The sequence below is a fragment of the Etheostoma spectabile genome, chromosome 2 (assembly GCF_008692095.1).
Source record: "Etheostoma spectabile isolate EspeVRDwgs_2016 chromosome 2, UIUC_Espe_1.0, whole genome shotgun sequence".
Taxonomy (NCBI): domain Eukaryota; kingdom Metazoa; phylum Chordata; class Actinopteri; order Perciformes; family Percidae; genus Etheostoma; species Etheostoma spectabile.
In genome coordinates, this window is record NC_045734.1 from 3090376 (window position 1) to 3100790 (window position 10415).

A 10415-nucleotide genomic window follows, 5' to 3' on the forward strand; every position below is an offset into this window, starting at 1 on the left:
GGGGTCTGCCTGACCTGGGCTTGTCAAAAACATCTCCAGTGTCTTTAAATGTTTTTTTTAATCTTCTGTACTTGACGCTGAGACACATTGAAGGTGTCTGCCACATCAGCCGTGGATCTGGTGCAGTTGCCCAAATCGTAGGGAGTTGGGGTTGGAACAGGAGGGTCGTCAGCCCAAGTCCCCGATGGACAAAAGTACGGAGTGTGGATCGCGAGCTGAGAGATGCCACTTCACGTCCTGGGCACTGCCAGGTGCCCTTGAGCAAGGCTCCGTGCACCCCAACCACCCAGGGCGCCGGTCAGCTGGCAGCCTACTCACCTGACATCTCTCCATTTGTGCATGAATAGGTCCTGAGCATGTGTGTGTATTTCAGACCTGTGTGTACGGATTACTAACCAACAGAGTGTAAATGTAATTTCCCCCACTGGGGATCAATAAACAGTATAAATTGTTATAATATCAGAGTGCATTTGCCGGTATGTACACTGTAATGAGACTAATCAGAATACAAAAAAAAAAAATGAATGGATAGTCAGTATTTTGTGACTTTGTAATCATGTTTTATTTTTTTGAATAGAGACACATTACAATCATACATGGGGTGACCTCATCAAATCCAGCAGCGACTGCCATGTCCTTTCGCAGCTACAAGTACTTTTGAAATGTAGTTGAATACAATACAAATGTATTGAATACACTGTATTAATTATTACTGACATTTTTCCCTACTGACATTTTCTAGGCGAATGCAGAACTCTTCATTTTGCCCCCAGTTTGGATACCTGAACACTGGACTATAGGTGTACGCAAATTTAGTTTTAGGCTTTTCTATTTAAACTACTATAAAACAAAGGTTCCAGTGCAGTGCATCACAGTATACATCTTTAAGCATTGCCTGTAGTTTTCTGTTGTGTTCTGTACAAGGTCAACCTTAAAAGTCATGAGTGTGATTTGTTCCTATTACATATATATATAATGACATTTAACGATAATGAAACCACAGAAAAGGGAGATGTACTTTCTAGATCCCCTTTATGGCATGGCTGGAGCGAAGACAGTCGAACCCTACCATTCAGGTTTTTAAGGACATAAGGTTTCGTCCCATTGAATGATGGCAGGTCTTTTAGACCACCTCTCATTTTTTCCTTTTTCTTTTTCCTTCTCCTTTCCTTTTACAATTCCTATCTGATGCTTCAAAGCGATGTAAATTCGTAGATTCTAATAAGCAATAATATTTGCGATGGATCTGATCAATTTTGTATTTGTTAATTTTTCCATTTAAACCCATTGCTCAGTAACGGCTACGGACATAGTAATGGGACGCAGTGTTTATGGCTGTCTATCAGCAACTGAGGATTTCAATACACAGCTGATCACAAATGTAAAACATTGATGTACTGCAACGTTAAACAAAATGCCACTGTAATGGTGGACTGTATACAGATGGTAAGAGGCCTTGCAGCTCTGCGCCAAAAGAGTTTGTTAAGTGTGAAGGAAGTTTATTGCACACAAACAGTCACACCCTTAAAACCCGCACAATCACTCATGCTTTTGCGTATCCATTAAGGACTGTGAAGTTACCATGAGCGACGGTTTTGCACTGGATGGCGATGTTTCTGAGAACTCTTCGGTCAGTAAAGAAGTGCAAAAGAAATGACTTATTCGAACACTGAACTGCACCTAGTCATTGTAACATGTTTAAGAACATGCATTGGTCAAAAATTGGACCAATTTAAATGCATTTGTGACTGCATGTGGATTTATTGATTTAACTTGGGTCTTGTAACCGGGTCAAGCACCCAATCCTGAAGTATCAGAAAGCAATGTGGGCTCAACAGCCACCAGCCCTTTACTCCGTGGGGGGGGGGGGTAATGGAGCCTGCTGTTCTCCAAATGGACCCTGCAAATCAGATAAAGGCACCTCAGGATGTCCTAGAAGGCAACTGGATGATGGAACAGAAAGGAGGATTTCCTCATTACCTTTCAGCACCAGAAGACATGGAAACTCTTCAAATTGTGATGAACAACACTCAAAAATCAATGCCATGTTCCTCGAAGGTGATCTACTATGATCCGTATCTGAGACCCAGACCGGTACATGATTGTTACAGTTCTTATTGTCATCATTATTATGTTGTTATTATAATATCATATACATTACTATCATTATTGATTCATTATTAACGTTATCATTTTGTCATTATGTTCATCATTAATATCCTTTCAGTATTTCATTAACATTTTACATGCTTGTCTGCTTGTTTTATGTTAAAGTTGGTTTGTTGTTTAATAATTGTTGTTAAATAAAAAAAAAAAACAGTCTAGGTGATCAACATAAGACTGGATAACAATAAGAAAGTATTCAGGTTGCTTTGATTATAAATACACATTCAAATACATTACTTTTATCATTAAGCTATAAGGTAATTTAATGTTTGATAGGTAGTTAATCTGTTTTTTTGTGAAATGTGTCAATATTGTATTTCTAATTAGAAAAACCAAAGATAAATTTAATTGTTGCTGCATTTGCCCACATTCATTAGGGTTTTCTGTCTTTCTTAAATGAGTTGGGCAGTGGCGGAGGTTAAACGTGTAACTCGCCCACATGGAGGACTGCAAGTTGGCCAGGGTTCTCACCTAGAGGGGAAGGTTTCTAGTGTTGCTTTTACTTGGAATTACCGATTGGCGGGCAGCTGTCAGTAGGGTTATACCCAGTGGAGTGTGGTGTGTAAGATGACACAGCAGAGGTTGAATCTGATGTCATGGTTGTAGTAAAACAGTGGTATCTGTACTTCTTTGCCAAGCACATCCTGTACAGAAGGCATCAATAAATTGTTGGGGTGGGGCAAGCTTTTCCAATCGTTTTGGAGGGCCAAAGCGAAGGAGGGTCAAGTCTATTTTGATTAAAGATACCCAAACTCCTCGGTAGCCCTCAAATAAAAAACGAACAGTTCCTAAATTATTCAAATTCACTATGAACAGAATACAGCACCATACTGTAATGCAGAATCAAACATGCCTCAAGAAATCGCAAATTGCATTAAGCCATTTTCGACCTCTATGTGCCATAGTAGGCTTGGTTTCATATTGCCGTCTAGACTGTTGCAACTTGTAACTTCTCAAAATACCTGGGTCTCATCGGCTAGATATTCCATCGCCTTGTTTGATTCAACTCTTGCCATTAAGTGGCTGCCAGTAGTCTATGAAAGGGTTGTTGGTAAACCTGCACAATACTGCGACTGAGGGGTTGATCCCAGTGGGATCAACAGCACCAGTAACCATCTTACAAGGTGATTCAGGTTAACATTTTCATTTACTTCAATGGATGGATGCTATCAATCCTGACAGCCATCAGTCTGAAAGCAAGCCTTGAATCATCGGCGAATTATTTCAGCAGCCTGGTGAGGGAATGTCTGCGATGTATTCCAGCGACGAGGATGATGACCATGAGCAGCAATATGAGGCCCGCCGTAAAACCAGCTGTGTTATTGACAAAACATTTCCCACTGTAGTGGTAGTGGATTTATTCTGGTCTGCAACATGCGCCTCCTGACACGTGTGGTCCACCTCAGCAATCTCACCACTAGATGCAGTAGTGCTACATGGTACTGGTTCTGATTCGAGTCTGGAGGTTTGGAGAGAAGCTTTAGTTTTAAGAACTACTGTCACACAAGGATGTTTCAGTTAGTGCATCAGAGCACCTTAATTTATCTCAACCATCTCATTTTCGTCTTTGATCTGGACTCCTGCTCTCACAAGAGCCTGATCAGAAACATTAGAAATAGTTATTAACATCAGTATTAATTTAAACTCATCTCGAGCAAAGTCAATTTTGATTGGTTAAGGGATGTATAGGTCCGCACCTCTTCAGCAGCCTTCTTCCAATCGAGCTTGCACACAAATATGACGAAGAAAATTGACTGCATCAACACACAAATGCAAAGTCCTGTCCATAGTCTTTTCACAGAGACAAGAGAAGAGTTTTAATGGCTTTCCCAAACTCTACTTGACAAGCAGGAGATAATACAGCAGTAATTGCAGAACTGTACATTAATTTACAATGAATGTTGGGTCTTACCTACAATGCCCATGTTTGCTGCAAACATTAGGGACACACAATAGGGAAACCAATAAAGTAGTATCCCACCAGGTTACACAGAGCAACATCAGCTGTTTCCCTGCTCCTCTGAGAACCCTCCAGCAACACCTGCCCAAATCAAACAAAGATTGGGTCAATCCCATTCTGTGTAATGTATGTCAATATTGGGTGTAAATCTGATTAATCCATTAGGTTGTTTCTCACCGCAAACAGCATCAGCAAGATGCACAAAGCAAATATGATCTGACGTCAGCAACCCTCTGTAAAATGTCTCAAAAAATGAAGATAGAGATTATTGGTAGACACTAATAGATGTTTTGGCAAAGGTTCTTTAGTGAGGTAGAAAAACATCTCCAGCTGACATGTACAGTAAATACAATAAAAGATAGGTTTGCTATCTTAACAGAAATGGAAAACTGGGTAACAGATACTATATGGCAGACTCTGCAAAAATAGTATGACTAGCTGTCAGCAGTGTTGACTGTGGCATCAAACAATAAGGAGTTCAGTGTTTTTCAGCCAGATGAGATGATGAGCTTGGTAAATGTATAGAACATGGACCCACTGCATGTCACATTGACTGCAAATAAGGATACACAAAATAAATAATTTGTTAGTAAAAGAAAGTAATAGTATTGGGGTAACCCTTTTGTTTTACAGGGGTGTGCATAAAACTGACACGTCATGATCATGAAGGAGTCTTGTTGAATGGTTGACTGTTGTCATTAAGTATCATTCGGTAAATGACGCTTTTAATGTAAGTTAGCATTGTTTGAGATGTTGTTTATAAACAACTTGACATAAGCAAGACAACATAACCTCTAATAAATATGTCATGGCAGGCCTATATGAAACTTTAAGAAGCTATTTAGCTAGTTGTGTTTTTTTTAACATATTTACTTTTCTTAACGACTACTCAAAGCGCTTTTACATCATACAGGATACATTCACCATTCACACACATTCATACACTGTGGCCAAGGCTGCCGTACAAGGTGCCACCTGCTCTCAGATAAACACTCACACACATTCACACTCCGATGCACAGACACGGGGGAAACTCGGGGTTCAGTGTCTTGACCAAGGACACTTCACGTGGATGCAGGGCCGGGGATCAAACCACCAACCTTCCGATTGGAGGCAACCGCTCTACCACTGAGCACAGCCGCCAAACGAACACTGAGACAAAAGAACGTTCAGGGCCCCAAAAAAAAGAAATAATAATATTTAACAGAGGAAAGACGGGAGGGAGGGAGACAACACACGCAAAGAAACGAAACAGACACATACAAAACACACACATAAACAGACAGACACAAGACAAGGGACCAAAACCTGCGCAAGTTAGAGATGCAAGTTAGAGGTCAAGTTAGAGGTAGAGTCTAACTTGCCCTCACAGAATTAACGAGCACCTCCACGTGTCCAGAGTCTTCCCCGAGGCACCATTGATCCGCGCCGTGGAGAGTTCCAAAAAAAATCACATCCAAAAAAGACAGGGTCCACGTGCGGATAGACAGGTCGTGTGGCGGTTTCCAAGGGTTGCAATATTTAGCTTTATGTGTGTATGTTGGTTTTAAATTGGCGTAGGAGACCATTATAATTGTGGTCATGAATATGTTTCCTTGACCTTAAATAAAGTGAATTAATTGGACATTCATGAAGTTTGATTTCACCATCACAAAGTCTGGACAGAAATATGAAACTAAGCCTGCTATGTCACATGGACCCCAAATAGGATAGACAAAATAAAAAATTATGTTAGTGCAAGAACGTAAAGCACTTTATTTGAATGTTATTGCATATGACACCGTCATAAATATAACATGACACCTGTCATGAACATGAAGGAGTATTTTTGAATGTTCATGACTGTGTCATTGAGGGTCATTCAGTAAATGATAGTACTTACTATCAAAATGCTATATAAAGGTGACATGTAGAATAGTGTCCTTGACTAATGTAAAGTGGAACCATTTGGACTTGTCATAAAGGGATACTTCACCGATTAGCATTAAGCTTTGGATCAGTAGAAACCTGGTAGTATTTTCAAATGACTTCCCTTGCTCATGTCCCTGAGACAAGATATCTCGGTATAATGTTGCAAAAATCATCGTTTTGCACTTTTGGAGGCATTTTTGTCTCAGAGGTATTATAAGCCAGCTAGTTCACAGTTTTCAAGCCTCCCTAACTGTTTATACTGTGTTATCTGTTTTTTTGTTTGTTTTTTAAATGCTTTATGTAAAGCACTTTGAATTGCCCTGTTGCTGAAATGTGCTATACAAATAAAGCTGCTTGCCTTGCCTCCCATCGGTGGTTGGACCCGAAGCGAGCTGAAGCGGTGCGGGTGTCAGCCAGCTAAGCTACAGCAGAAGGAATACTCTACCAATAGCATTCACATCAAGGCCACTGATGTTATTGTTCATCTCAAGTCGATTCTTGCCAGGCATGGCATTCTGAAACTTTGATGTCCGATAACGGGGTACAAGTTCCTGGACAAGCCTTGCTTCCTTTGCAGCCTCATATGGATTCAGACATGTCACCAGCAGCCTAAGGTTTCCGCGAAGTAATGGTGAAGCAGAGTGGCCTTCCAGACCTGTTTCTGAAGAAAGCAGCTGACCGTTTCTGGCTCTACTTGCCTAGAGAGACACCCCTCCAGAGTGGATACAGCCCAGCTCAGTTTCTTATGGGCCGAAGTTTCGCACCACGGTGTCGACCCTTCTTTCTCAGCGGACCCTGTGCTGCCTGACGGCAGCTTTGGCTTTGGAGAAAAGAGATAGCAAGGACAACTGAGGAGTCCGAGGATTTTATGTCGGCAATGTAAGCTGGAGCGACATAGCAGATGATGTTGAGAAGTTGCAGGAGGGAATTAATTGGAGCACCATTTTCGCAGGTGCAGAGAGGTAAACTTGATGTGAGATGCTAGTGTGTGGAGTATTCTGTCGCCACTGTCGCACCCTTGCTGCTCTGGAAGGAACTATTATAACAGTTGGGTCCTTGAAAATTATGTGATCTAGACCTACTCTATCTGTAAAGTGGCTCCAGATAACTCTCTTATATGAATTGATACAATAAATAAAATTTAATTGAACTGAATTGAATAGTGGCCAACACTAACGGTAGTGTTAGCCATTTGCTTGTGCCAAAAACAGGACTAAAAGAGCTCTACGGCAAACAGATATGCTCAGCGAGCTGTTATTCGGTGGAAGCTGACAGAAGGTAGCCGTCGTCTCAAAGCTACCAAGTGATTGGCGGAGACAAGGGAAAAAGTACTTGAAAGAGTCCGGTAGTCATGGCAGACAAAGGTCCAGTCGGGAGTTTGGATGGAGAGTCCACTGAAGTTCACTGTGGTCTGAAGGGATCATCCTCGCTAGATCAATAGCTAGCGGTAACCGTTAGTTGGGAGGTTGACAGGGAACGTAAGCCAGCTGAAGCTAACAGTCGACAACGGTGAGTAACGTACGTTACACAGGCTGGCAGCAGAACAAAGTCCAGAATTGATAGTTAAGCAGGGGACCAACACCTAATCTAAAACGTAAGTTACTTAATTTACTAAAAAAAACAAAGAAATATAAATTTGCTGATTGTGAAGCAGCGATAATCACACCAGCATCCTCACGTTCCATAGACTTTACAGGACAAACTGAGTTAGTGCTGTTAGCTAATTAGCTTGGTTAACTATTGTTAACTGCTGTCCAATTAGCCAACCCAGCCAGTGGTGCTAAGAGCCAAACCCGCCTCCTCTGTAAGTCTCGGATGCTGTTTTTGGTCCCCTCTGGCCGCTTTCACTGAGAACTCGGTTAACAGTTATGCAGAGCAAATTGCATTGCAGGAATAGCGAAGACTTGTCCCTCACTACTGCCTCGTATTAACTTACCCTGGAATTCCACCTAACCAAGCTCATCACCCAGGACCCAGAGACGGTTAGAACTGAGACGCCCTGACTCAGAGTCTTGCTCAATGTCAAGTTGTCATAACAAACAACTAAAAAAACACTAAATTAGAAGTTATAATTTTCTGAATGACAATCAATGAACAGTCACATAGACTCCTTGTGTTCATGAAATGTGTCATGTTATAGTTATGACGGTGTCATGTCAGTCTTATGCCACACCCCCCTTCAAATAAAATGTTACAGAGTATCGTGTCAAAGACTTTACTTACAGTTCCGATGTAAAGATGTATCCAATGACATTTCTGGAGAGGCTGAGGCTGGCTCCAACGAAACATGCAAATGACTGCCATGGGGAGACATGTAAATGATATATAGCAGGGAAGAGGTGAACAACAAGGAAGTGGAATATTATGAATGGATGGTTTAAGTGTAAGAAGAAGCTCAAAACGTGGGTGTACAATAATTGCAATGATTCCTTTTACATATAAAGTGTTACTATTGATTCAATCTGAGCGATTACAAGGAATCTCTGATATATCTTGTAATGGGTCAAATGTTAAATTTAATCCTCTCTTCTGAATTGGAAAAGTCTTTAAAATAAACATTCAAATCAAAGGTTTTAAGAACACAAAGCAGCAAAATAATACTATCACTCAAGTGAAGGGCATTGCATGCATCATGTTCAGTATGCATGGGGTCTTACATGAACAAATGAGGGGACTTTGGAAGACAGTTTGGCGCTCTATGTTTCCTGCACCAAGAGCATTCCCAACCCGTACACTGGCAGCCGCAGCAAACCAAGTGGGAACTATGGGAGGAAATAGAGCCGTTATACCAATAGTGATTAGTGCACTTGCTAACCATTTTTTACTACAGTCCCTGACAAAAGTCTTGTCGCTTATTTTTGTGAAACACCTGCTATTAACCTGACTTTTAATTAATCTAATTGGTGTAGAAATAGCTCATATGAAAAGCTAAAACCCTCCCAAATGATGTTCAATGCACTGAAATAAATTAGTTTCACTGAAAAAAGATTTATAATTTAAACAAGACAGAAAGGTCAAATTTTGGCAAGACAAAAGTTTTGTCGCCTATACAGAAATTGAACAAATTTACTGCAAATAATAAAATATGTCAGCAAATTAAATAGTGGTGCTGTGAGATCCAAATTTAATATCTTGTATGACTTCCATGAGCTTGAAGGACTGCATCCATGCGGTTTGGCAAGGATTCAGACCATGTGTTGATGAAGTCATCAGGAATAGCTAGGAAAGCAGTCTTCCTGCCTCCCAAAGTTCATCAATATTCTTTGGTTTGGTCTTCCATGCTTCCTCTTTCATCCTACCCCACATATGCTCAATGATGTTCATGTCTGGTGACTGGGCCGGCCAATCCTGGAGCGTCTTGATCTTCTTCGCCTTGAGGAACTTTAAAGTGGAGATGGAAGTATGCGATGAGCACACATTTGCGTGGAGAATTTGGCCTCTTTTATGGTTGGGAATATAAGAGGTAGCTAAGATTTCTTGGTATTTGAGACTATTGGTTGCCTTCCACCCTGCAGATCTCTCGCACACCCCATAATGGATACTGGACCCCAGACCATGATTTTTCCGCCACCAAACTTCACTGTTTTCTGGGTGAATCTTGGATCCATGCGGGCCAGTAGGTCTCCTGCAATAATTGCGGCGACTGTGGTGTAATCAAAAAGAAGATTCATCTGAAAAATCCACCTTCTTCCACTTTCCAGCATCCATCCTTTTAGCAGGCTGTGGGCTTGGCACATGCCACACGGTGTCATTGTCTTTGTGTTAGTGCTGGCTTGGGCAGATTCGACCATTTCGAGACCGAATCTGACAAACTGTTCTGATTGACACAGGGACTTCAGGGGACCAGGTCTTGTGGAGCTGCTGCAGTGGAAAATGGGCTGGCCTTGGATTTTCGAGCCAACAAACGGTCCTCTCGAGCAGTTGTCTTGGGGGTCTGCCTGACCTGGGCTTGTCAAAAACATCTCCAGTGTCTTTAAATGTTTTTTTTAATCTTCTGTACTTGACGTGAGACACATTGAAGGGGTCTGCCACATCAGCCGTGGATCTGGTCTTCAGCCTCTGATAAACAAAACTTTAGTCTCAGGGTGAATCTAGCATGTTTGCAGATGTCTAGTTGCAGTTTGATGTGATCTAGTGTACTGGGGTTGTTTTACACACCTGAGACCTAATTGATCCATTATTAGTACAGGTGAAGCTCATATGACAAGGCGACAACACTTATGTCTTTGCAAAAATGGACTCAATGGGCTTTACCAAGCTGTGAATATTAGAATACTTTTTGAAAGTTTGTTTTGTGCACTGAAACATTATTACAAAGATGTTGGGATTAAAATGAGCCATTTCTTGTAAATAATCTTGATAGAAAATATATTTCAGT

General features: G+C 41.2%; 1 protein-coding gene across 1 annotated transcript in view; it reads right to left on the reverse strand.

The window, feature by feature from the left end:
* Positions 1-10415, reverse strand: part of LOC116702087 (multidrug and toxin extrusion protein 1-like) — a 35172-nt gene that overhangs the window by 9237 nt on the left and 15520 nt on the right. The window lies entirely within an intron of this gene.